The sequence below is a fragment of the Brachyhypopomus gauderio genome, unplaced genomic scaffold (assembly GCF_052324685.1).
Source record: "Brachyhypopomus gauderio isolate BG-103 unplaced genomic scaffold, BGAUD_0.2 sc44, whole genome shotgun sequence".
NCBI classification, from domain to species: Eukaryota; Metazoa; Chordata; class Actinopteri; order Gymnotiformes; family Hypopomidae; genus Brachyhypopomus; species Brachyhypopomus gauderio.
Window position 1 is genome coordinate 2,182,557 of NW_027506870.1, and position 7,960 is coordinate 2,190,516.

At 45.9% G+C, this 7,960-nt stretch overlaps 1 protein-coding gene across 1 annotated transcript in view; it reads left to right on the top strand.

The window, feature by feature from the left end:
* The window catches only part of LOC143486076 (NACHT, LRR and PYD domains-containing protein 3-like), a 322,134-nt gene that overhangs the window by 21,092 nt on the left and 293,082 nt on the right, over window positions 1–7,960 (top strand). The gene's annotated exons all lie outside the window — the stretch shown is intronic.

Consider the following 7,960-nt stretch of genomic DNA (forward strand, 5'->3'; position numbering starts at 1 on the left):
GTTTCTCTTATTTCATCTCCTTATTTATTTTAAATTATATTTAGAATTCTTGAACCATTTAAAAGGTTTCTTGCAGTTTATTTTTTTCATGTTTGACCAAAGTTGTGAACCTATTGTTTTTGTAAGTTTCAGGTTCTTTGGTATTATTTATTTTACATTCGATGTTATATTCATAATTGCACTGACTGAACAAATGCAAGTTGTGTTGTTTTTACATGTTTTATGTGTGTTTAAGTGTGCTATACTGGTGCAGAGTTTTCAATAAACTTGTAATTCAGTATGTCTGTGTTTAAAAAAAAATGCTTTAAGTCGGTATCAGATCGGTATCGGCAGAGGTGGTCTTTGCATAGAGGCGTGGCTAGGCATCTGCCTTGGGCCCCTCCCACTGCAGCCCACTGTAGGGGCCCCCTGATTAGCTGACTTATTTCTCGCATATTAATGTTTGATGGGCCCCCTAGCTAATTTCGCCTTGAGCCCCCAAATTGCTAAGTCCGCCACTGGGTATCGGATCAGTATCGGCCGATATGAAGCCTCAGATATCTGAATCGGTATCGGAAGTGAAAAACGTGAATTGGTGCATCCCTAGTCAATATGGGGGGGGGGGGGGGTGGGGGGGTGTAGGGGGGGCGCAAAAATATTCTCATCTACTAAAGGGGGGCACGGCAGAAAAAGTTTGGGAACCACTGGTGTAATGTATGACTGTACTTGAAAATGGAATATGGACACTACAACACAAATAAGATAAAATAACCATGTATGAATGAACCTTGCCGTGTGATGTTTTGGTTATTTATGTTGCGTCCTTTTTTAGAACGAGCTAACTTGCGCAAAGGACCGTAACATAAATTGGGGGCTCGTCCTCCGTGGTTGTTTGCTTCTTGGCTGTTTTCCTTTTGTGGTGGGGCGTTTGTGTGTTTTTTGTGGGTTTGTAGGCTTCTGGTTTTGATCATGTTTGATTTAGACAAGTTTACGTGTGATCCGTCGGCAGAACAATTGGACTTGTGCCGTAAAGCGGATCTTTTGTTGATAGCGGACTTTTTCAGCATCAAGCTCACTAGAGGTGCGACTAAGGTCGAGATTAAGGCTGACCTGTATAGACAGTTGGTGGACAGAGGCGTCTTACAAGAGACAATTTGTGCGGTGTCGGGTAGTGTGGATGCTGTCGTCGAGGTAGAACGTGAGACGGTGGCCGAAGCGATGGCGGAAGCCGCGATTGGGTCTCCAGGCACGGCATTTGCTTCACCAACAGTATGCACTACTAATCCTGCTATGTTGCTGCGTATAAAAGAGCTTGAGCTGGAAATACAGTGTCAGAACGTTCGTGCTTTAGAAATACAGGCCGAGAAAGAAGTCCGGCTAAAACAGTTAGAGTTGGAAGCAAAAAGACTCGAAACGTCTGTGTCCTCGCCACGTCTGACTCCAACTGGACGTACAGGTGAGCCCTCTGATTTTGACGTCAGTAGGCAAATCAGGTTAGTACCCAAATTTAGAGAAGCTGAAGTTGACTCGTATTTTGACGCTTTCGAGCGTGTTGCTACGGCGTTGAAATGGCCGAAAGAAGTGTGGACACTTTTACTACAATGTACATTTGTAGGGAAAGCCCAAGAGGTGTTTACCGCCTTACCTCTGGACAAGAGTTTGAACTATGACGAAGTTAAAGTCGCTGTTTTGCGTGCCTATGAGTTGGTACCAGAAGCCTATCGACAACATTTTAGAGCTTTAAAGAAAACCACCAATCAAACCCATGTTGAATTTGCGAGGGAACTCTGTGTGGTATTTGACAAGTGGTGTAAAGCAAGTAAAGTCACTACGTTTGGGCAGCTTCGAGAGTTACTGCTGTTGGAACACTTTAAGAGTGGCTTATCAGAGAGACTAGTGCTGTATTTAAATGAACAGAAATATGTGAGTTTTTCTGAGGTCGCTATAGCGGCTGATGAGTATGTTCTGACGCACCGAGTTGTTCACAATTCTGCTGTAGGGGCGAATCGAGTTAAACATGTAACTTCGGATGAAGCACCACGCTCTATGAGCGAGAAGAGAGAGAAAGAGTTGGACAATTTTAAGGGTTCTGAGTCCCGAGTTTGTTTTTATTGTCGGAAATCGGGTCATTTGATAGCTGACTGTCGAGTGTTAAAACGGAAGAATGCCCAGACATCCAATAAGGAGGTTGCTTTGATTAAAACAATTGAGGATCGTGGAGTCGATGCCTCTTTTACACCCTTTTTGACTAGTGGGGTGGTTTCTATTCCAGGCCAGGTAGAAACAAAGTGTCCGGTGACTGTGTTGCGTGATACAGGTGCTGCACAGTCATTTCTTTTAGAAGGAATTTTACCGCTATCTGACAGCACTTATTGTGGTGTTGATAGATTAGTACAAGGTATGGGATCTGGATACGTGTCTGTTCCTTTGCACTCAGTTCAATTGCAGTCCGAGCTTGTCACGGGAGTTGTAACTGTCGCTGTTTGTGCTGTATTGCCTGTTGCTGGTGTAACGTTTTTATTAGGGAACGATTTAGCAGGTGAAAGAGTTCTTCCTGTACCAGAAGTAGTTAAGAAACCTGGATGTGACACTTATGAGACGTTCGATGTAGCGTCGGAAGAGATTTACCCTGCATGTGTTGTCACTCGTGCACAAAGTCGAAAACTGAATGACGATATCGATTTGAGTGAATCCGACTGGTTGTCTGCTGAACCTAGAGATAAAGCTGTCAAGCCAGACGCAGATAAGCCCGATGAGTTGAGCAGTCCGCGAAAATCTGTGGAGTTCGTTAGTGTGGATCTTTGTGCCACTAGAGAACAGCTTCGACATGCGCAACTTGTTGATCCATCGTTACAGAAATGTCGCAAGAGCGTGGACGGAGATGGGGAGGTAGGTTTGAAGGTTGCTACTTATTTTTGGGATGATGGGATATTGATGCGAAAATGGGTTCCCTATGCGAGCAGGTCAGATCAAGAGTGGGAAAACGTAATTCAAATCATAGTGCCTGAAGAGTTTAGAGCACAGGTTTTAGCGTTGGCACATGATCATGCGTTAGCTGGTCATTTGGGTGTTAACAAAACGTACAAACGCATTCAGCAACATTTCTTTTGGCCAGCACTAAAGTCCGACGTGAAAGCGTATTGTAGGTCCTGTCACACGTGCCAACTAACTGGTAAACCAAACCAGAAAATACCACCAGCTCCTCTTCATCCGATACCTGTGGTAGGCGTGCCATTCGACACCCTCCTTATGGATTGTGTAGGCCCGTTGCCGAGAACATCATCAGGTAACCGGTATTTGTTGACCGTGATGTGTGCGACCACTAGATATCCCGAGGCAATACCTTTGCGTACGCTGAAAACGAAAACCGTGGTTAGAGCTTTACTGACGTTTTGTTCAACATTTGGTTTGCCAAAAACCATTCAGACCGATCAAGGTTCTAATTTTATGTCCAAAATCTTTGCTCAGGTTTTAAAACAGCTTTCGATAACGCATAAGACTTCGAGTGCGTACCATCCAGAGTCGCAAGGTGTTTTAGAAAGGTTCCATCAAACACTAAAAGCGATGTTACGAAAGTACTGTCTTGAGACAGGTCGAGATTGGGATGCTTGCGTGCCTTTAGTTTTATTTGCTGTTCGTGAAACGGTTCAAGAGTCGTTAGGTTTTAGCCCTGCTCAGCTGGTTTTCGGTCATACGGTTAGAGGACCCCTGAAATTATTGAAGGATCGGTGGTTGGTAAGAGACGTTCCGCAGAGCACACTTCTGGACTATGTTAGTAAATTTAAGGCTCGTTTACAAAATGCGTGTAAATTCGCTATGAGCGAATTACAGAAAGCACAGACCACAATGAAAAAGAGATACGATAAAACTGCCCTTGCTCGTACATTTCAGATAGGGGATGAAGTGTTGGTTTTGTTGCCTTTGGTCGGGTCGGCGTTGCAAGCGAAGTTTTCTGGACCGTATCAGGTCGTTGAAAAACGCAATGAGACTAACTATGTCATACGGACACCTGACAGGAAACGAAAGACGCGTGTTTGTCATGTGAATATGTTAAAGCGATACATTTCACGAGATTCATTGAAAACCGCTGTGCCTACTGCTGTCGTGTCGTTGATGCCTGCTTGTGAGGATGACTTGCGCCCGTCTATGCCAATAACAGCTGCGCGGTTATCGAATTCTGCTGTGTTACAAGACCTAGATGGTTTTTTGTCACACTTGGAGCTCAGTGAGCGTCGGGATATCAAAACATTGATTACCCAATATAATAGTTTGTTTTCTGATGTTCCCACACAGACTACTGAGATTGTTCATGACATTGACGTTGGTAACCATCCTCCTGTGAAGCAGCATGCGTATCGAGTGGGACCTGTGAAGCGTGCATGTATGCAAGCTGAAGTTAAGTATCTACTAGAGAACGGTTTTGCCATCCCTAGTACCAGTCCGTGGAGTTCACCTTGCATTCTTGTTCCTAAACCCGACGGTACATCTCGTTTTTGTACCGATTACCGCAAAGTAAATGCAATCACTCGGTCAGATGCCTTTCCTTTGCCACGAGTGGACGACTGTGTGGATAGAATAGGTTCTGCCACCTATGTAAGCAAGCTGGACCTATTAAAAGGTTACTGGCAGGTCCCGTTAACAGCCCGTGCATCGGACGTATCTGCCTTTGTTACACCCGACAACAGCTTGCAGTACACGGTTATGGCCTTTGGCATGAAAAACGCACCTGCAACATTTCAGCGACTAATGAATCGCGTTTTGAGCGAGTTACCCAAGTGTGAAGCCTATCTTGATGATGTCGTCGTATACTCTGACACCTGGTCAGAGCATCTGAAGAATTTAGAGGCTGTGTTTAGGTGTTTACAGGGGGCCTCACTGACCCTAAACCTGGCCAAATGCGAATTTGGAAAGGCCACGGTGGTCTATTTAGGTAAAGTGGTGGGTAACGGATGTGTGCGACCCGTCGATGCAAAAGTCGAAGCCATCATGACTTTTCCTGTGCCGACCACCAAACGCGAGCTTCGTAGATTTTTAGGTCTGGTAGGGTATTATCGCGGATTCTGTCGAAATTTTTCTTCTGTGGCATCTCCCCTTACTGATTTACTAAAGAAGACTTCTGTGTATCGTTGGTCACCAGACTGTCAGCATGCCTTTGACGCCGTAAGAGCTTTACTCTGTTGTTCACCTGTGCTTGCAGCTCCTAATTTCGAGCGTCCGTTCAAACTGGAGGTTGACGCTAGCAAGACCGGTGCAGGCGCGGTGTTGCTGCAGGAAGATGACTCCGGCATAGACCATCCCGTTTGTTTTTATTCGAAGAAGTTCACTCGTTATCAGTTGAATTATTCGACCATAGAGAAAGAAACACTTGCTTTATTGCTAGCGTTAAAACATTTTGATGTTTATGTTGGCTCCAGTGTCAAACCCCTTTTTGTTTTTACGGATCACAATCCCCTGGTGTTTTTAAATCGCATGTACAACACCAACCAACGATTAATGCGTTGGGCCTTGTTTTTACAGGAGTACGATTTAGACGTACGTCATAAACGAGGTTCCGAAAACATCGTGGCGGACGCATTGTCTCGGGCTTAAAAGCCCTTGACTTTTTATGGGTGGGGGTGTTACGTGCCTGGAGTGCTTGTTGTGTGCTAGCGTGTTCTTTTGCAGGTTTTCCACTGGAGGGCGAGTTTGGAGACGAAATGGAAGACAGGTGCTGCTGAAGACGGAACAACGGGATTGGCTGTTCAGTAATTGGTTCCCCGTTTTAAGGAGACTGTGCTTTTCGTATGGTGGCCCGTGGTGTATTGTTTGTCAGTTCACCACGCGGTCCTCTTTAACCAATGCATCACAGTGGGGTTTTGAATTGTGGTTTTGTGTATGTTCGGGTTAAGGCCGATTTGAGATATTACTTCCTACTACGGTCGTTGAGAGCTAGATAGGTGTTTTAACGCACCTTACGAGATGTTACATTGCCAAGGCCATGTAGAGTAGGTCTCTGGTTTCTGATTGGTGTTTGTATGTTTATTGCTGACTCGAGTTATAGCTACTCCATACTCGAGTCGCTAAGAGCTGCCTAGGTGTTTTAATGCGCCTTATGAGTAATTACAGACATATCAGACCTTGTGGGTCCATGTTCTTTACTACGTAGTTGTTTCATTTGTATTTTTGGTTTGGGTAAGTGCCTATTTGTTTTAATCGTCGTTTTCTCCTGTTTTTGTGAGAGAATAGGGAGTTAGGGACGATTGAATTGTGTTTTTGTTTATTTCTTTTGGTATAGGGTAGTTAAAGCGGGGGAGGGCTTTAGCTTGTTCTGGTTGTTGTTTTGGCACGAGCCCGTTTGATGTTGTCTCTGTGAGTTATTTCATTTGTGTAATGTATGACTGTACTTGAAAATGGAATATGGACACTACAACACAAATAAGATAAAATAACCATGTATGAATGAACCTTGCCGTGTGATGTTTTGGTTATTTATGTTGCGTCCTTTTTTAGAACGAGCTAACTTGCGCAAAGGACCGTAACATGCGCGTATGTGTTTTGTGTTGGTGTGTGTGGGTGTGTGTGTGTGTGCATTTGTGTTTTTATGTGCAGGTGTTTCTCCCTGGCGGTGGATCGTGGCGTTCCTGGGCCTTGTGGAGGTCTCCACCTGGCAGGAGCCCCCTTATGTTGTGGGGTGACCATAGCCTGGTCTTAAAGAGCCCCTCCCTAGAGGGTTGGGGCCCCCGGATGTTTGGGGACCATGGGGCTCCGGTCTGAAGAGCTCCTGCACAAGACGGAGACCCTTCCACGGGGTCCTGGAGGTGACGTAGCCACGCCCCAGGGAGGTAACCTGCACACACATACACCCCGGACGGACAAGGAGCCGTGGCCCATCGTCCTCGCACCTGTGGGGCTATGCGGCTTAATGCCGGTTAGGGCGTGAGGGCCCTGTGACCGACCGGGGCGTGGTTTTGTCTTGTTGACGGCCCAGTCGGTCCAGGGTCCCGCCCAGGTAGGCGAGCTAACCTGTGTTTGTGTTTTGTGTTTCAGCTCCGGGACTACAGGGGGTGTGTCCTTTGTCCCTGCCTGCCTGCCCCTTTGTTTTGTGTGCTGCTGCTGTAGGCCGCACAGCGGGTGAAGGGGAGTGCGGCTTGGAGGGGGGATCTGTCACGGTACGGCGGCCCCCTACTGGTCGCCCCCGTCTACAGCAGCAGCTTGTCCTGTGGGTGTGGTGTTGTGTTCGTCCCTCAGGTGGGCGGAGCCCGCGATCCGTCTCACCTGAGGGTCGTTTGTTCGTCTATATATGTCTTGTCTTTGTACCAGTTGACGGCTGGTTATTATATCCTTAATTCGGATCAGTTCACGGGTTTTGGTTTGCGCACTTTACATATTAAACCATCCTATTTCCCTGAGACTTGGCGTGATCGCTTCCATTTATTTTCGCTCACCCTGCCCGTCACAAGACACTTTTGCACCATGGAATGTTTCTCAGTGCACGAGTTCCAGACATACAGATTATATGGACGCACAATAAGATCATGATGAAGATGATTGAAGAGGCTACGCTGGTGAATGGGAAATTTACATACAAGAAACTTCCAGATGGAAGTACAAACAAAAATAGTGTTATTTGCACTTTATGTAGGAGGGAGTTCGCTTATCACAGGAGCACTTGCACCCTTCGTTACCACCTCAACGCAAAACATGTTGGGGCTAACGCGCAGGTCAGTAATAATAACTTAGCTGCTAAATGTATTCCTAGTACGATAGGGTGACCAAACGTCCGTATTTCACATCCTGTCTCTGGCGTCCCAGGTTTTTTGTTAAGTGAGGAAATGTCCTGGTTTTTAAATGACCTTCATTGGACCATTAAGACTGGATTAAACTTCCGTGAATGACCGTAGCGCGTAGATCCAGTCATTTGCTTTGAGCATGCAGAAGACCACTTCTAGGCACTATGGAGATGCCTGTGGCAGAGGCCTGGGAAATTAAAGAAAAAGTATAC